Consider the following 20,701-nt stretch of genomic DNA (forward strand, 5'->3'; position numbering starts at 1 on the left):
CACCTCACATATTATTTCTTTTGCTGAGAAAAAAACTTTTTAGTTTGAATTTACCCCATTTGTTGATTCTTGGTTTTAATTCTTGTGCTATTGGTGTCTTATTAAGGAAATTGCGGCCTAGCCCCATGTGATGGAGATTAGGGGCCTACTTTTTCTTCTATTAGAAACAGAGTCTCTGGTTTAATTCCTAAATCCTTGATCCATTTTAAGAAGTTAACTTTTGTGCATGGTGAGAAATAGGGATTCAATTTCAAAATACATGTATGAAGATGTGAGAAAAAAAAAGAATAGCATTACCTTAGATTAGGTAGAGAAAAGTGATGGGAGGGGAGGAGAGGGAAGGGGATGAGGAGATAGAAAGGATAGTAGAATGAAACAGACATTATTATTACTGTGTGTATATATGTGACTGCATGACCAATGTGATTCTGCAACCTATATACTCAGAAAAATTAGAAATTATATCCCATCTGATTCAAATGTATGATATGTCAATGTCATTGTACTGTCATGTGTAACTAATTAAAACAAAAATAAATAAATAAATTTTATCACTTCTATAATGACATAGATAAATTCTAGTTCCTGACATCTTCATAAAGTAGATAAATTGCTACTGTTCATTTCATGTGGCAATTTAAGGTAAATCAATGTGTTAATCCTCACAAACATTAAATACTTCAGCATTTTACTAAAAAAGACATTGGTGGAATTTCATTTTTCTTATTCTCTTACCTGAGTAGCTTCCTAAATTTACTCAGTGTGTTTGTTCTCAAATTTATCAATGTCTAAGAATTAATTGAGATCCTTGAGAAAATAATGTCCAGGGCCTTTCTCTAGAGACTTTGATTCAGAGATCTGGAGCAGCAATATATAGTTGAAGACAAAACCTACAGCAGCAGCCAGGAAACACTGACCCAGGTATCATGGGCAAAATCCAGTCCATGGGCATTTCTTTTCATGGACTTCTTTGTATATAACCTGCTTGAGTCCTTTTCACACATTTAATGAAGAGAGAAAGACTCAAAGAAAGAAAAGTAGTAGGTGAAAATGAAGACAAAGAAGAAGACAAAAGGAATAGTTAAACAAAAATTCTATTCCTCTTAATGAAAAGGATTGATTGAGCCATTAGGGATGTTAGCAAGAAAAGGACTGTATCCTGGGACAAGTTTTACTAAAAACAGCAACAAGGCTAGAGAGTAGTTGAGGATACACCACTAAAGCCAAGAGCTAAGAGCATTTTTTATAATGAAAGGAAGGAAAGCAGAAAATGTTTATATTAACCTGGGAAGCAGGAAATGTTTTGGGATAGGCAGGCCGTCCATAAGGAGTAGTGCTTGTTGACTTTGAATTCATTGGGGTTAGTAGCTTATGTGTAAACAGGAAGCAGTGGAACCTGGAGGTCAGTCACCAGGGGGTAAGTCCAGGTTTTAATATGCATTCAGGAATGTGTGATAGTCTTTTATTGGTTTTAGCCTGTAGCTTTTAACTGATTTACTTCCCTTATCTCTTACTCCCTCTGCTCTCTGTACTTTGTCATTAAATTTAAGACATAATTTTCTTTTATCAAAAGGAGTGGAGACGGGGGAGGATCAAACAAGACTATGACTCACAAAACTTAAAATATTTGTTATCTGGCCCTGATGATAAGGGACATAGAAACCAAGAAAAGTGGAAGCCGGTGTCTGGTCTCTTGTGGGTAATAACCCAGAGGTGGAACAGCAACCAACTTTACCATTTGTGAGCTCACAAATGTACCAATGAGGTAATTTGAAATAATGATGCATTATAGAGAAAATATAATAAGGAAATATCTTCTGCAAGTTGATATTTTAAACCCTGGGTACCCATGTAGATCAAAGTGTGAAGATTTGGGGGAGAACCTGCTAGATCCAGGGAAGAGCTAAGACAAGGTCAGGAATGAGCATGAAGTCTTCAGAGAGGCCAAATGTGACTGAAGAAGAGAGAGAAGGGGGAGAGCTTGAGCAGTTGTGCACAAAGAGCAAATCCTACAAGCAGCTGTGCAAGTCATTGAGGGGAATTTTAAATTTTACTCCAAGTACAATGGTACTTCTAGACTGCACTCTCCTTTTGGGGGCACACCCTTAAAAATGAATTAATAGCGGGGTTGGGATTTTGGCTCAGTGGTAGAGCACTTGCCTAGCATGTGTGAGGCACTGGGTTCAATTCTCAGCACCATATATAAATAAATAAAGTCCATTGACAACTAAGAAAATATTTAAACAAAAAGAAATTAATTAATAGTGTGCCACTATTCTAAGATATGAATTCAAGCTAAAACAATTAAGTTAAAATAAAAAAGAAATACCTGAAGAACAAGAGTAGCATCTGTACTACAGTTTTTCCTCATTTTGTGTTCATACAAAATCTTAAAGGACATAAAAATTCAGAATCAATTCTAGACTAATGTACTAAAACAACTATGTTTAATGTAAACAGTATTTGTTCAAAAGTGAAAGCTTTAAAATACTTAAGAAATTGTACATGTACAAGTCTGAGTTTATTAAAGATAAAGATCATTTTGTTTAAACACAATATCAAAATTTATTATTCAAGTAGTAATTCTTTGTCTCTGATAAAGGGCTCTTATAACATGAAATATAAAAGGAACTTTTAAAAGATTAATAATTTTTAGCTTTAGAGAGTTAATATTCTCTATGACAACTATGATATATTATGATGACTTAACCATAAAGGCAAGTGTGAGAACTCAATGAATAATTCATGGTGTCTGACCTTAACTTCATGCATTAATTCCATCAGACACTAGCTTAAGCTTTCAATGGAAAATCCATTTAAAAGTAAACTGAATGGCACTGAACACAAATAGTAACAAGGACTTTAAAATACCATATGGTAAACTGCAGCATTTGTTATTTTAAAAAGTTAATTTTGTTTTGCCAAAAAAGAATATAAATAATGCATAATGTAAAACGTATTCACATACTCCCAACACATTTCTAAATAGAAACATTCAAAAGCAATATTTTTAAAAAAAATCACATCCTATCCAGCTGGCATTGAACTCAATGTATTTGAGGGAACAAATCTCTAGGACTAAGAATATGGTAGTCTAAGTCGAGAAAAGGCAGTTTCTCAGTTGCCTGGCAAATTATTAACGTTCCTCATGGCTTATCCACGTGTTTTGTCTCCCAGAGTGGATTGTGAGCTTATGAGATTCACATTACTTTTTAGGACTTCATATTTGTAAGTGTTTGATAGATGCTTGCTGCAAAAATGAATCCTTATTTTCTGAGTGCAAAATATCAAATAAAATATTAACAGTGCTAAACATTTCATTGACACACATGATAAACAGTGCAGAACTGATATTGATGTCTTTACACCACAGCATTTCTCTGGATTCCAGAGGTGAATGTGAATCATTTTTACCAGAATTAGAAATGATTTTGCTGGTAGTTTTGTACTCTAATAAATAAAGTCCTAAGCAAATGAAATAGGATTAACCTCAAATGACAGCTGCAGACCCAGGAACATTTGTTCTAATGTTCTAATGCTGCCACTGAACTCCCTTGATTCTTTCTCTTTGTTCATACACACAAACATACACACACACATACACACACACACACACACACACACAATGTTATTACTTTTCTAAGGATGATGCATTTTATTACAAGTACTTCAACTGATACAGAAAAGACAAAAAAAGAAGAAATTTAAAAACTGCACCATCTAGAAAGGCATTAACACTAGACCAACATAATCCTAGATAGCTATGCATATATCTACGCATATGTATATGCCCGAAAGATAAATATATTTATGAAAATAGTCTCACACTATTATACTTTTAAAAATTATAAAGAAGTACATTTAAATTTATAGTTAATAGGAAAGAATTGAAGTAACAAAAGAACTTCAGATAAATATTTCCATAGAAGTGATATCAATTTCCAAAGTTCCCTCAAAGTTTAACAAATTATAAAACATAATTAGAGTCATATTTGTAAACTTCAAGCAGTATTTTGTTTAGTAACAATTAGCTCTCAGAAACCAACATGAGAAAATGAGTCCATTTCCATTTTGACCTACCCCTGTGTTCTAGTACTATATTTTGATATTTACATTTTTTAAGTTGATAAATGATGTTTTAATGTTTTAATTATGTGTTGATGATTTCTGTTGCACTTATTTTTTCTGGGCTTTTCTGTTTCTTGTCTCAAAGAATTTTTTGATTGAATTTCCTCAACTTTTGTTGAAGAGTTTATTGATTTCCTGAGTCCTTATAGATTTGAGATTACCCACTTACTGTCTTCATAATGAAAGAATCATATGACCAAGTACAGAATTTGGTCACTATATTTTGTCGTTGGGAGTTTTATAGATATTGCTCTATGGTCCCCGATACTGAGTGCTCTGTGTTTCTCTCACTGCCTCTTCCCTATTCATGATTCTATTGGCTTGATTTACTTATATGGTACATTTTTTTCTTTTTTCTATGAAGGGTTCAGGAAAGTTCTAGTCCCTGCATTCTTTCAATGTGAAAGTGTCTGCCTCTTGCCTTGATGCTTGAATGACAGCATGACAACAGTGCGCACTCATTTGGGGTCTTCACATGCTCTGTGTACTTTGCTCCGCTGTGTTCTGGCATTAAATAGAGTTGGGACAAAGTCTGAGGTTAGACTGTTTTTCTACCCTCTCTTCTTATAAATGAGTTGTTTTTCTATTTGGATGCCTGCAGAATTATGAACTTGGAAGTAATAAAACTCACCCAGGATAAGCATGAGAGTTCATTCTTCATATTATTTTTGCTTGGAACAAAATGTCCTTTCTCCTCTGTAGATGCAATTCTTGTTTCATTTCAGGTCATGTCTTCATAAATATCATTTTTCCTCTGCATTAACTCTGGTTATCTTGATCCTTTTTTTCTATAGAAGCAATTTCATTTCAGTTCTATTATGTGCATTGTTATTTCTAATTCATTTAGAAGTTTATCATGAATTTTGAATGATGTCTTGCCCCTTGGAGTTTTTCAATGTAATTGTGGCTCATCATTCTGTGGTTTTATGTCTTCTTGTGTTATAGAATTCATATGATTATTATATTTTCTTTAGAAAAACTACATGGAGAATTTTCTTTTATTTTTAAGCAATGTTTCTGTGTTGGATTGTGGATGGTTTTTATATTGCTATGCTCTTTTTATAAAAATTCCTTTAGACATAAAGTCCTTTGGCCAAATTACAAACTGTCGTCAGCAGTTACTGCTTTTTATTATTTTATATTTTTCATTGATATTATATAAACCTCACAATATAAAAACATTTATAATTTATAGAGTAATAATTTCTTCATAAATTCTTTTAGGATTTTTAGTTTTTTAATGGTTGCAAGAATATTACTTGTATGAAGGTTCAAATGAAAAAAGAAGTAGTGAGGATGTGGGGAAAAGGCACACTCCTACATTGTTTGTGGGACTGCAAATTGGTGCAACCATTATGGAAATCAGTATGGAGATTCCTCAGAAAACTCGAATAGAACCACCCTTTGACCCAGCTATCCATTCTCAGTTTATAACCAAGGACTTAAAATCAGCATACTATAGTAACATGGCCATGTCAATGTTTATAGCAGCTCAATTCACAATAGCTAAACTATGGACTAATCCTCGGTGCCTTTCAGTAGATGAATGGATAAAGAAAATATGGTATATATACTCAATGGAATATTACTCAGCTTTAAAGAAGGATAAAATTATGACACTTGCCAGTAATTGGATGGAGTTGGAGAACATTATTCTAAGTGAAATAAGCCAATCCCCCAAAACCAAAGGCCAAATGTTTTCTCTGATATGCGTATGCTAATTCACAATAAAGGGAACAGGGCAATAGAGAAGAATAGAGTTATTTTAGATTAGGTAGAGGAGAGTGAAGGGAGGGGAGGGGATTTGGGTTAGGAAGAATAGTAGAATGAAACATGTATTATTACCTTATGAACATATGTGACTGCATGACCAATGTGATTCTACAACATGTACAATCAGAAAAATTAGTAATTATACCTCATTTATGTCTGATATATCAAAGTGCATAAATGCATTCTACTGTCATGTATAACTAATAAAAACAAATTTAAAAATTTTTAAAAAATTAAGTGGTCACTTAGAATATGGTGAATTCTCTAGTTAACCAGATTTTCTCAGTAGAATTATTTTTTTGCATCTCCCAGCCTATCATTTCTACTACAACTAGGAAAAGCATGTAATTTTTCAAGTCTTTTGACATAAAGGTGGGTGGGATTTTTAACCAAATATTATTTCATTTTTAACCAAATATTATTGTTGCATATGAACTATTCAAGTATAATCTTGGGAGGATCATACTTGAACTGTGTGAAATAATGCTTCCATTTAAGCTTTCAGATGATATCTTACAGAGATGAAGGGACATCTACCAGAACAAATAAAGGGACACAGGCCAGATGCTTATTTTACAGAGGCTACTTGCAGTGGGGGAGGTGTTGAGAAGGAAGCATTTTTTTTTTTTAAAGAGAGAGTGAGAGAGAGAGAGAGAGAGAGAGAGAGAATTTTTTTTTAAAATATTTATTATTTTTTTTTAGTTCTCGGCGGACACAACATCTTTGTTGGTATGTGGTGCTGAGGATCGAACCCGGGCCGCACGCATGCCAGGCGAGCGCGCTACCACTTGAGCCACATCCCCAGCCCCAGAAGGAAGCATTTTTAATTATTGTTCTGAAACTATCTTTTACCTACTTGAACAAACTTCCTAATTGATTCTGTTGAGATTAAAGGGATAGATGTTAATTATATGAAATCATCAGATGATACATTTTATATTTATAAAATTTAACATTTAAAATATCATTAATATTAATTTGTTGACTATTCTTCTATAGCCAAAGAGAAAGCAGGAATTAGGAGGCTCCTTTCACTAGACAATTTTATCTCTGATAATGACCTCAAACAGGAAATTCTAAGGAATCCCATTTCTGAATTTACTGGCAAGAGTCTTTGTTGTACTCAACTTCACTTTTACTGTGGTTATGAATAAATTCTCATTTTTTAAAAAAATCTCTCAATAGTTTTAGATACCATTTTCTAAGAGTTTACTCAGCTACTCTGTTACAAAATTTACACATCATTTATATGTAATTCTCACAAGAGCTATAACATTTTTATTTCCATTTTATAGATGAGGAAATGCATGGAAAGAATGTTTAAAATATTTGCAAGATCACAGATACAGAAAGTGTCAGAACGAAGACTTTAATCCAGGATCATCTGACTCTGAAACACAAAGTACTGTTTCCTCTGTGAGTCAGTCAACTAACTCAAACATCTGCACAGCACATGCTGCAGGCCAGATACTGTTTTCTACATGAGGGAGGGGGTGTTGAATAAGGTAGACAAAACCCCTGCTCTTTTGGAGTTTAAATTCCAGTGAGATCCTTGAGAAAACTACCAACAAATTATGCAGGTCTAGTGAGTTCTTGGTAAGTATTTCCTGAGGGAATACACAGAGACATACCAAGGATACTGCAAAGACCTGACAACTGTGCAGCATAAGATGTGGCTCAAAATTGGGGTTAGGGGAAAGTAAAATTGTGTTCCAAAGCTTTACACAGAGAAAGAAGTTTCTCCTAATCAGTAAGTAGGAATAGTATTATAATCCAAATGTGTATGTGTGGGTTTTTGCTTATTTTTGTTAAGTTGGGAAGCTTGCTTTTTGTTAGTGTAGAAAACTATTGGGACAACAGAAAATTATATGCAAATTAGAGAAGAGTAATACAGAAGAGTCTACTATAATCAGGTATACCTGTGAACTGATATGATTGTATATCTTCTTCTAATGTAAGGCCTATAATTATCAAAGCTCCCTAGAAATAAGTGTTCAAAAAACAAAACAAAAACAAAAACAAAAAAGCACTTAAATGGATCTACAACTGTGGTGAGCCGTTCCTGCGGACTGTGGTCGCCATTACATGATGGCGCTGGCTCCGTTGTGGTCTGTGAAGGACAACTCCATATCAAAGAGAGTTGGCGTGTTCCCAGCTCCTTATCAGAGAAAGTTGGCGTGTCATTTTCTAGCACCCTGTGAGAAGGGTACACGTGGCAGCTTTGCATTGGGGTTCGCGGTGCTTTATTAAGGCTGGGAGGGGCATCCGAGGTAGTAGTAGAAGAATTATTAGAAGAATATCAAGGGCCTGAATAAACTGCTGAAAGAAGATTCCTGAGTCGCGTCTTCCTTGCGGGCAAGGGGGGTCGCGACATACAACCCTAATATTGATAAAAGTACAAAGCTGTGGTTCCTGTCCTTATGGAACAGAGAAGCTCAAGCAAATAATACTCATGTCTTTTTATAAAGAAAGCTAAAAATAAAAAGAATAGTGTCTCAAGCTCTTGAGTAATGATAGGCTTATATGTTTAGTGTTTACTGGGTTTTCTTTTCCCTTTTTTAAAAATGTAAGCTCTATATGCAGAGAGTTTTAAGGGCAAGTGGTACTATAAAATCTTATATAAAGCCTTTTTTAAGTATCAAACAATCAAATATTCATATACCAATTAACTTGAACTTTTAAAAGATTTGTTATAATTCCAAATAATGTAAAGCTCTGTTTTTTTAAATGATCAATTTTAGATTTTATATTGATTTCTTCTTTTGGTAGATAAGATTTTTTTAAAACTCTCTTATGTCTATTCCTTCCTTCCTCGTACTGCCCAATGTTGTTATATCACATTTTAGATTGGTTATTGTGATTTTACAGATACGAATTATTGACCATTATTGTTGTGTCATTTATAAATAGAGTTTACATTTCCTTTCATATTAATGAACTATTTGGTTCTGGGAAATTTCCTTGATTATTTCTTTGATAGAAGAAATAGAATTCCTTGTAGTTGAATTTTCTAGATTATCTCTTGAAGCTATGCCCACTCTTTTTTTTTTCTGCTTTCCTCTGACAACTCTTTTAAAGTTGGTATTTTATTTTTAATTAACAAATATTTCATGATATGACCATTTCTGCTTCCTGCAGGTGGGATAACACTTTTCCACATTACCCTTCCTCACAAAAACTTGCGATATCCTTTCACTTTTTTAGTTATCTTTATTAAAATTGTTTTATTCTTCTTCATTTAAATTGATTTATAAAAATGTAACTAATTTGAAGAATATTTAATGACAAATTTTGATATGTCTTCTTTCACTGATACAGAGACTTCTGTTCCTTTCTTTAAATATCCCCAGCTATTTCCATACTTTATAGGTGGCATTTACATTTGTATAATGGGCATATGTTGTTCTGGCACTTTCCATTCATGTACCTTCTCTTGTTGAAAATATCCCAAATGCCTGCCCACTCTTAGTATCATGGTTGTGGAGGAGTGGACTTGTGGTTGAAATTCTGCCTGAATCGGTGTATTCACGGCCCCAGCATTCATGCTTCATGGGGAACAGAGGGATAAACACAGTTCCAGATAGGTTAAGTCAGGCCAAAGATTTTAGTTTGAAGTTTTTTAGAGAAGGAAAGTTTTCTGCTTTGATATGAAGATTTGTCCACACCTGTTGAACCCACTTTGAACAAAGTCACTTGTTAATTGTGCCCCTTGTTAAGGTGGGGCCTTTGGGAGGTCATTAGGATTAGATGAGGCCATTAGTGTGGGACCCTTATGGTTACACTAGTGACTCCAGGAGAACATGAAGCGACACCCAAATAAGCAAGCTTGCTCTGCCTTGCTATTGCACAGCCTTAAGACTCTGCAGAGTCCCCACCTGCCAGAGGGCCCTCAGCAGATGTTGGGCATGAGCCAGTGCCACACTCTTAGGTTTCTCAACCTCCAGAATGATAAGCTAGATAAACCTCCATTCTTCATAAATTAACCAGTGTGTGGTGCTCAGTTATAGAATCAGAAAATAAACTATGTTCTCTTTTCCTGTGTCCTTGAACTTAAGAGGGTACTAAAGCTAGAGCTGCTTTAACTATCTTGCTACACTGTGAAGCGTGAGAATGGAATCAATATAGAAGAAATATTGGTAAAAGATGAAGAGAAAAGCTAGTTTTTTTGTTGTTGTTGTGGCTGTTTCAGTTACAGAACCAACAATAAATTCCTTTAAACTCTAGACTCTTTGAATTAACCAGTTTCACATTTGCAATGAAGAGAATACTTGTCGGTTAATGTTAGATGGGGCTAAAAAACGTCACTGTATTGAATCAGGAGATCTCAGTTTTTCTCCTAACTGTGCCTTTGATCATCTGTGTGGCTTTGAGTTAGTTACTTTACTCTTCAGATCTGGCTACCAAATGTAGGACTCTGATGAGGCATTCTTTCTGGTACCCTTCTAGTTTTATCATTCTATGAAGCAGCTCATATATGGGCATATGACTAAAGAGACCACGACATCCCTGAAGTTCTCCCAGACTAGAACACATGAAGTCTGTCTTCCATCAGCTGTTCACAGAGGAGGAGTCGGGACACATTTGCACAAGTCCTGGCTTTAATTCTGCTCAAGCATTGGTGCTTCCTGCTAAAACAATCATCAAGTGGCTCTGGGACATGAGCTAAAGTCTGCCCAGTTCTGATGCATGCTCTAGCAATGAGCCAAAACATGTTGTTTCTAGGGGAAACATAGCCATATGGATCGCTTAATTTCTATTCCTTGAAAATGTCACATATTTTCCCCTATGTTGGACAATTGCTATGGAATGACTTGAAAAATTCCAAATAGTGAGTTAATTTAAATACTCAAGTTGGGACATGTTGACTTTTTGTTTGTAAGAAATTTTTATTAGTATGTATTTGAGGTTTACAAAATGATGTTGTGGAATGTGTAAGTCATAAGATGGTTGCTATAGTGAAATGGATTAAAATAACTATCATTTCATATGGTAATTATCTTGTGACAAGAGCAGTTAAAATATACTTATTAATAAAATTTAGTTCTCTCTTTGGGCATTAGATCTCTAACCTTGCTCTGCTTACATATCTACTGTTTTGTATCCTTGTCTTCACCTCCCTATTTCCTTTCCCTCCCCACTTAGAGTTACCATTTTTTGGTTCTTAATCTTTATGTATTTTAGCCCTCCTCCTTTTAAAATTCCTCTTTTAAATGAGATTATGCAATATTTTTCTTTCTGTGTCTGGCTTATTTCACTTTATATGATGTTCTTTAAAAATTAAATAAACAAGCTTAGGATATGTGTGTGTACTCAGGTATTTGGGGCTAAATGGGAAACTGGTGTGTGAGTAACATGGGCTCTACAGTTTACTCCCTATTCTTATTTTATTTTTTTTTAACTCAACACTCTCACTAGCTGGGAAAATTTGAAAAAGTTAATTAAATTTAAAAATTTAATTAATTTTAATTTAATGTTCTCTTCTATAAAATGAAAATTATAATATTACATACTTCTTAGAGTTCTTACAAGGATGAAATAAGAAAGTAAAAATAAATTATTGCTGGTCCTAGTACATGTTTATAATACCAGCAATGTGGGAAGCTGAGGTAGGAGGATCATGAGTTTTAAATCAACCTAGGTAACTTGGAAAGAATTAAAAAATAAAAAGGATTGGGGATGTAGTTCAGTGCTCGCTTCACATGCAGGAAGCCCTGGGTTCAATCTCTAGTACTGCCAAATAAAACAAAATAAAATAATAAATAAAATACTGAGTAAAGCACCTGGTATTTAGGGCATACTCATTAGCACACAAACAAAAAATGCCTAGTTATAATATTATATTATTAGATGTATTTTTATATATGTATACATACATATATCATATTTACCATATACATGTACACATACATCTATTTTGCATGTACTTATTTGTCATTTTTGTCTGTTGAACATTGACTGTGTTCCCTAGTATTTCTCCATTATTATTTCACATACATAATTTTAAAAAAATGAAAATTCAGAAGTGGACTGTATTGTTTTGCAATGTAAATTATTTGAATTGTCCATTTAAAATGGATTATAATAGGGCCTGGGGATGTGGCTCAAGTGGTAGCATGCTCGCCTGGCATGCGCAGGGCACTGGGTTCGATCCTCAGTACCACATAAAAATAAAATAAAAAAGATGTTGTGTCCACTGGAAACTAAAAAGTAAATATTAAAAAATTCTCTCTTTCTCTCTTTAAAAAAATAAAAATAAAATGGATTATAATAACTGAATAATTTCCAAAGTGAGTATCTAATGGCTTACTGTGAGGAAAACAACATAGAGATCAAGCTCTAAACATTGGTTTGTTCACATAACACCTGAGTGAATGTTCCAAGGATAATGGCAAATTTAAAAGTGAATGATGTTCTACAGGATGCACAAATCTGCCAAAAGCAGAGTATATATTTTTACATTGCACCTCTGAATGGCAGTAAGTACTAAGATATTTTTTTCTTGCTAAAATGTCATTCAAATATTGCAAGGAGTTAAAAAAATACTATCTTATGATGGATGGTAACATTGAAAAATAAAAAGTTTATATCAACCCAGTCAGCCTATGGAGATCACATTTAACTCATTTTCTTTTTCTGATTTTCTGCTGCAATGCTTAGAAACCACTGGAGAATAGGCTAACTTCCAAGTCATTAATTTATACATAGAAGTGAACAGTTCATAATTGCCATTTTAATAACAACTCAATAATGAGAGATGATATATAAATTCCAGTGTGTAATAAATTTAAGATCTATTTTAATATCATATGTTGATTAACAAGTTTCATATTGACAGCACAAATCTGTTTAGTTCCATTGATAATGTTAGCATTCTTAGAAGCTTACATAAAAAGTAACATTAAACTTTATGACTTTCAAACTCAAATAATTTACTAAAATTATTCTTTAAATAAATTTTATCTTACAAATATTTAAAAAACACACAAAAAGTTGCTTTTAAATATTATATTGTTTGATTTGTCTTATTTAGATCTACATAATAGAAAAGTAAATTTTCTTCTGGCCCAACCCATGTAGATTTTAGATATCTTCATTCTGTCTTCAAACTGTTGGATTTCTCTGTGAATGAAGGAGTAAACTAAGTCAACAGAAAATTAGAGGGGACCCCCGCCAAATGTAATGGGAGTTTAGAATAATAAAAGGGAAGATATTTTAAAAGTTGAGAAAGGATAGGAAATTGTTTAGAGTAAAAACAAATAATAAGGCAAATATAAGATTGACAAATTTCATAATCATGTTTATGTTAAATATGATATAAAAATAAAATATTTGACTAATGTTAAAATTTCTTTTTTTAAGTTAGAATGCAAAAGGTAAACATTGGATGTGTCCTGAAAGTTTGACTTATAAATTTTTATTTACATTAAAAAATAATAAATTCCTACCACAATTGGTTGTATTTCCATTAGGAATTATGATAAGTCTGAACTTCCATGTAATGGATTGGGAGAAGGCATAAGAAGAATATGAAATGTGCAGTGATCTTAAGGAAGCCTCCATATTTATGTATGAATGAAAAGATAGAATATCTAAGAGTTTGGATGGTTTCTTCTGGATTGGTTCAATAAATCATCTTGTCATCTTGTAAAGTTCTGCTCAGGGAAAAAAAATAAAAATTTATTCTTTCCCTGCTTGCATGTTTGTAGTGCATCTCTTCCTCTCACATAGCTCTGAATGTGAGAGGAAGAGATTCCCACATTTGTGGAGTACCTCCTGAACAATAGTAATCAGTTTTAGGTGTTGGATTTATAATAATACATAATAAATAAACTAGCTCTTTGCTCTGTTTCCCATCCTTCAACTCTCAGTTGAAAGATAATTTCTTTTAAAATAGCATTCTTTGAGGTCCCTGGATATTCTTGCTAGTGTTACAAGTGCACCTTGAAAAAGAAACTACACAATAAATAGCACATTAAGACCCTGATTCACTTATATACTTATACATCCCTGGTAGTCTACTAGGCTTCCAAGAAATGTGGACCTTGTTTTATTTGATTTTGATCTTCTTTGTGTTTATCAGAAAATAGATACATTATTTCTTTGAATTCATGATAGAATGAATAAGGTCATAGTCTGCTGCAGTCTGGCTGCAGCAAAATAACGGGGGGGGGGGGTGACAAACAACTTGTGTACATTGATACAGCAGGAGTGGAAGCCATTTATTGTAGGACAACAGAGGTATTTATACATTACACACAGCTTATCTTAATTAGCATAAACTAGATACAGCAGTAAACCAATAAGGAATCTCCACACTTAATAGCTCCTTGGCATTACTTCACAAACCACTCCCTCTGGCAAAATGCCAGGCACCATCCAGACTTGTTTACGAACTCTAACATTTCTCTGGCAAAATTCCAGGCGCCATCCTGACTTGTTTACAGACTCTAACAATAGTCTTCCATAGTTCTACATGGGAATGGTGCCCCCAGGTATGACTTCATCTTTCTAAGCTTTAAAGACATCGTAAATATCAAAAGGGGATAATGCATGTATGTTTTTAAAATTGATTTTATCATTTTTTAAATACACGACAACAGTGGAATGCATTACGATCCTTAATACACAATTTTTTTGTATCTTTGTATATAAAGTATGTTCATGTCAATTTATGCCATTATACATTTACTTTTTTTGCATTACAATTCTTAATTCACATATATACCACAATTTTTTTCATATCTCTATTTGTATATAAGGTATATTGATACCCAATTCAAGTCTTCATACATGTACTTTGTATATATCTTCATTTTAAATCAATTTCAAAAGGTAGCTAATTTATTACCATGTTGATGGATAATGTTATATTGAAACAATTATAAATTCATAAGTTGTTGCCAAGATAGGATGGGAAAGTCCTGAGTACCAGTTCATCAATTTTTCCCAAGTAGTTCTAGCTTATATTACAATAATACAGAATGAAAACCAAGACACTGACATTGGTGCAATATATATGTAAAGTTATAGTCCATATTTCACTTCCAGATTTGTGTAGCCACTTTTGCAATCAAAATGCAAAATTATTCCAACAATATATCATTCCTGATCCTCCTTTTTAGTCATACCTATATTTTCCTCTTACAATCCCTAACCACTAATATGTTCAACCTCTCTATGATTTTGTCATTTCAAGAATATGATGTAAATGAAAAAAATATATATCATAACATCACGACGTTATCATATATAGCTTATTACAGTCAATTGTTCTCAACACTTTTAAAGTTGAAGTAGAGAAATCTTCCCTGCACTTATGTCATTAATCCTCAAAAATAAATTTATTTTAAATATTTCCATTTATAACATTTTAGTGCTATAATTTTTGCTGCAATGGTCAAATACAATTAGAAAACTCAAGAAAAAAGTAAGTCTATTATATTTACCCATATATTTACTTTTTGGGGTTTTCTTCCCTGCTTCCTGATAGTCTAAGATTCCTTCTCTTATCATTTTTATGTCATTGTATTTTAATTAGGAAATTTAGGAAATTTAGTTAGTACATTTCCTTCAGACATTCTATCAGAGTGACAGATTACATTGGCCTCCATTCATCCGAGAATGTTCTGATTTCCCTTAATGAAGGATGTCTTCACTGGATTTTGGATTCTTGTTTGAGTGTTCTTGTCTTACAGAACATACTGGACACATGTTATTGTGAAGATTACAATTCTGAGATCAGTGGGATAAACCAGCAAAATAAAATATTCAGGCAGAATTCCTAAATTTCCTAAATAAATTTCCTGACTTACACTGGTTCAACTTAATTCTTTAAGTTTACAGTGGCACAAAAGCAATACGCTTGCAGTAGAAACTGTGCATAAAATTTTGAATTTTCATTTTTTCCTTAGCTAGCAATATGCAATATGATGCTCTCTTACAGTGCTCAGGGTCAGCCACTTGACAGCTCGCAATCAGCCAGATAGATGATCATGAGAGTTAACACTAGTAACCTACAGTATACTGTTGTTACCCTGAGCTATGATTTTTGATAGATTAGGTGTGTTAAATAGATTTTCAACAATATCTTCAACTTAAAAAGCATATGTTGGTAGGTAACACTGAGGAGCATCTGTCTTTGAAAAATATTATGACACTTCCTTTGACCGCCATAATTTATGATGAGAAATCATCTGTTATTCAATTTATTTCCCTCTTTAGGTAAAATGTTATTTTCCCTCACTGACTTCAAGATTTGTCTTTGTTTTTATTTTTCAGAAGATTCATTATAATGCATTTTCCCATGAATTTTATTCAGTATATCATGTTTGATCTGCTCAGTTTCTTGAATCTGTAGATTTTTGGTCATGCTTAGGAAATTTTCAACGATTATTTCTTTGAATACCTTTCAGCTACTCTCTGTCTCTCCTCTTCTTCTGAAACTTTGACAACAAATATTAATGTTAAAACATTTATTACAGCATTACACACACACACATTTTAGCAGTGCTTTGTTTTTGTTGTTCATATTGAATAAATTTTACTGTTTTAGCTTCAAGTTTACTAATCCTTTCTTCTGTCTTCATCCTGCAGCAAGGTCTATCTATTAAGATTTGAATTTGGCTAGAGCATTTTTCAGTTCAAAGATTTCCATTTGGTTCTTCTCCATAACTTGTATGCCTTTGCTATTTTCTTTCATTTGTAGCATGTTTGTAATGACTAACATTAAATTATTTTTATTGCAGCTACTTTAAAATTCTTGTCAGATAATTTTACATTGATTTGCATCTTGGTATCAGAGAAGCCCTGAACAACTAAAGAATATGCATTCTGCTGTCATGTCTAACCAATTAGAACAAAAGAATGTGTACTGTGAACATGACTAGATGATCTAATATTTTTAAGATATCAGTCTTTGTGACTTTAACTAGTGAATCCATTACCATTTCAATTCTCCATTACAGCACGGATTTTTTAGGCATTTCCTCTCCTACAAAAAAAAAAATCACCTAAGTAATTTGTTGGTGGGAGAGCAAATATGGATGAATGTCCCACCTAGTTATAATGGTTAATTTCATTTAAACTTGTCAGGCTATTGCATTCAATTGTTTCACCAAAGACTAGCTTTGCCAAGAAGGTATTTTGTAGATGTGGTTAAAATCTATCACTGGACAACTTTAAGTAAAAAAGATTACCCTTGATAATATGGGTGGGCTTCATTCAATCAATTGAAGATTTGAAGAACAACACTAGGCTTCCCAAGAAGAGAGAATTATGTCTCAAAATTGTTACAGAGAAATTCTGCCTGGATTTTTATTTTGCTGGTTTATCCCACTGATCTCAGAGTTGTACTCCTCAAAATAACATGTGTTCATTTCTCAAAATATATCTTTCTTTTTTATTTCTTTTTCATTCTTTCTCCTTCTCTGTTTGCATATGCACATAATTATATGTAACTTATATACCTAACTGACTAACTTAAGTACTGGCACAATAGACATGCTACAAAAACTCAGCAATTACATTTGTTAAAAGGACATGGAGAAAATAGAACAGGGACACAAGAAGGAAGAATGAGAGGGAGAGAAAGGAGAGAATGAAGAAGAGAGGGGGAGAGATAAAGAAGAAGAGAAACAAAAGAAGAAAGGGAGGGAGACCGGAAGGAAAGGGAGGAAAGGAAAATAGGTCTTTGTCATAATGACACAGGAACAGATCAATAGATCATTGGAACAGAATCTAAGATGAGTGTTCATAAATATATGGAAATTTTATCATATATGGGGCTCCACAAATCAGCAAACTTTGGAAAAGAAAATATACACTTGAAACTCTCCATTGCACTATCTATAAAACTAGACACCAGATAGATAAGAGATATAAATGAATCAATATATTTCATGTCCATAAAATTAAGATTTTTTTCCATGAGCAAAATGAATAATCTTGTGACAATGTCCAAAAATCATTCACAATGTCTGAAATTGGCAGAGGTTTTTGATAACATAGGAGAAACAAGAAAATAAATAAAAACAATGTAAGAATTGGGAAAAGAAGAGGCAGTTAACAAAAGTGTAGATATAAATATCCCAGAAAAATATGGATAGTTGTTACAACTAAATAATCACAGAATGATGTTCACAATAACAATCAGGGCAAAAGACAAATTTATACTACTGGTACTGAGAAAGGGAGAAGGACAGGAGATCAGCATAGATAGTAAATGACTGGGTCTAAAAGATGAGGACTAGTTATCAAAGAAAAGGAAATGGGTGGCTAACACCTCCAAGGGAATCACTCCTCCTAACTCTAGGGAGTGGCTAGCAAATATCCCTTGAGCTGCTTTTTCCTATCCTTTGACACACCCCGCAGGGTAGAAAGAGGAGGTGGGGAGGAGGAGAGGAAATGTGAAATCTGTAAAAAGGCAAGACACACCCCCTTTCTTGGGCACCCAGCTCTGAGACCCCACTTCCCTCCAGAGAAGTCTGCTATCTCTGTTCTGAATCTTTTCTAAATAAAACTTGCATTCTACGCTTGTCTCCTTATTTCTCGGTGTTGCTTCAACACCAAGGGAACCAGGAACACCCAATCCTGAGTTCCAAAACAAGTATCAGTACTGGCAAAGACTGAAGTAAGATAGTGTCCAGTATTAGTGGGAAGGAGCAGGGTGGGAGCTGAAAACTGTAGGAGCATCAATGAATGCATTCTCTTCTGAGATTATTCTAAAAGTAGTTAAACCATTCCTCAGAAGAGAACATTTCTGGCAGGTTAAGGAATTTGATGTGCATTACTTTGCATATAGTCACTGATAGAGAAAAATAATTTAAGTGTCTGTCTCAACAAGTAAATGTGCTGATAGCAGAACAAGAATCTGAATTTCAACAAGCTCCCAAGGCCACTCTTTCACATGTGAATTTGGAGTTTGAGAGTGGGACTGAAGATTTCAAATTTGTTCTTTGCTCTACCAGTAATATGCTCTGTGACCTTATACAATTCCCTAAATTTCTAGGTCTCTATTTCATCCTCATTCACTACATAGCGTATACCTTACCTGGCTCTTTATTAAGAACAATTAATTTTTATTAATTTAATTCATTTTTTATTTGAGACAGGGTCTCACTGAGTTGCTGAAGCTGATCTTGAATTTGTGATCCTTCTGCTTCAGGCTCTGGAGTCACTGGGATAACAGGCATGCACCACCACCACACCCTCCAAAGCTTCTTTTGTATCTAACTCAATCTGGACAGGAAAATCTCACTGTTGTTCCCTTTATTATCCAATTCAATTATGTGCTTATTTTCTGAAAAAGAAAAAAAGAGGTGCAATGCAAATGTATACCGCCCTCATGAAATTAGACACTACATAGCAGAGGTTCTCTGCTGAAGTTGATTTTGTCCCTCACTCCCCCTCAATATAGTTAGCAATGTCTGGAGTCATTTTGGGATCTGGGGGCAGGGCGGGGGTGAGAGGGAGGTTTTTTTGGCATCTATTTGCTAGGGGTCAAACATGCTACATAATATCCTAACAATTCACAGAACAGCTCTCAACAGAAAATCACCCCACCCAAACTGTTTGTATTGCCACTGCTGTGTAATATTACATCACCATCCTGTTTATATCATGCTTAATCCTAAAGAGCTCTCTAGGAAAAAATCCAGTAAGTCCTCCTACATTTGCTTTATAGGAAGATTATAATATCAAATATACAAATATGAGGGTTCATCCATCCATCGATTCATTCATTCCTTCATTCATCTGTCTTATTTTTATCCACTCAATAATGTGTATTGGCTGAATACTGTGTGTCAAGAACCATATAAAGCCTTCCAAAATCAAGGAATAATAAGACCCAGAAATTGCTTTGGAGATAATCTCAAATCAGTGAGACTTGTCAAGAAGTGTTATGGTATGATAAGACAGATATCATTAAAAAATTATAGCACAAGAAACTAATTTGGAGAGGAGAATAATTATGGATATCTATACCATATTAACTGATAGAATGTGGTAAATTGTCATAGTATTTTATTTTGCTAGACAAATATGACATGATATACCTATGGAAGTTTAAATAATTGACACATTTTAATTTTAATTTATTTTGCATTTTATTAATTCATTATCCGATTCTGATAGTTCCCCAAATAGATTATTGAAGTGCGTGGTGTCTAATCTGTTCATATGCCATGGGGGATAATCAACAAAATGACATATGTCTTATACAAGTTAAAATTAAAGAGAGTTACCTTGGAAAAGAATCCCGAGAAGCCCAGATTTTGTGCATATGTGTGGTCAAAGGGCAAGCAATCAGCACACTAAGGGATTCAGAGAATCAAAGGAAGGAATAGTATCATCTTATGTGTTAAAGAAAGAAAATGGTCCATAGTATATTCAATATGTGCCTCTGTGAATTAAAAAAGTTATCTGTAGAAGGGACAGACTCTTCACTACTTACTTTAGTAACTACTTATGATTTTTTTCCTACTGAAACACACCCTTCTTTCTCTTTTGTATTTTTCCAAATTTCTAGAAATTGAGAAAGTTGTTACTCAAATTTATAAGTGAAGTTATTTATTCACTTAATAAAAAGACTTTGAGATAAACTTCCCACACGTGAATAGGTTTTTGTGGTAATGATTTTTCTCTTGTAGGTCAGAATAAATTTGTCATAAGGAATCTCTGGGGAGGAAGTGGCCCAGGAAGCTGAGGCTCTGTGGGTGTTGGGTGGGAATCTCAGAAGATGCTCTCAGAAAATGGGCTCAAGTAGTGTTCCTGTATGTCATAAGCTGATGTGTTTCCTGAG

This window comes from Ictidomys tridecemlineatus, chromosome 8 (genome assembly GCF_052094955.1).
Source record: "Ictidomys tridecemlineatus isolate mIctTri1 chromosome 8, mIctTri1.hap1, whole genome shotgun sequence".
Taxonomy (NCBI): Eukaryota; Metazoa; Chordata; class Mammalia; order Rodentia; family Sciuridae; genus Ictidomys; species Ictidomys tridecemlineatus.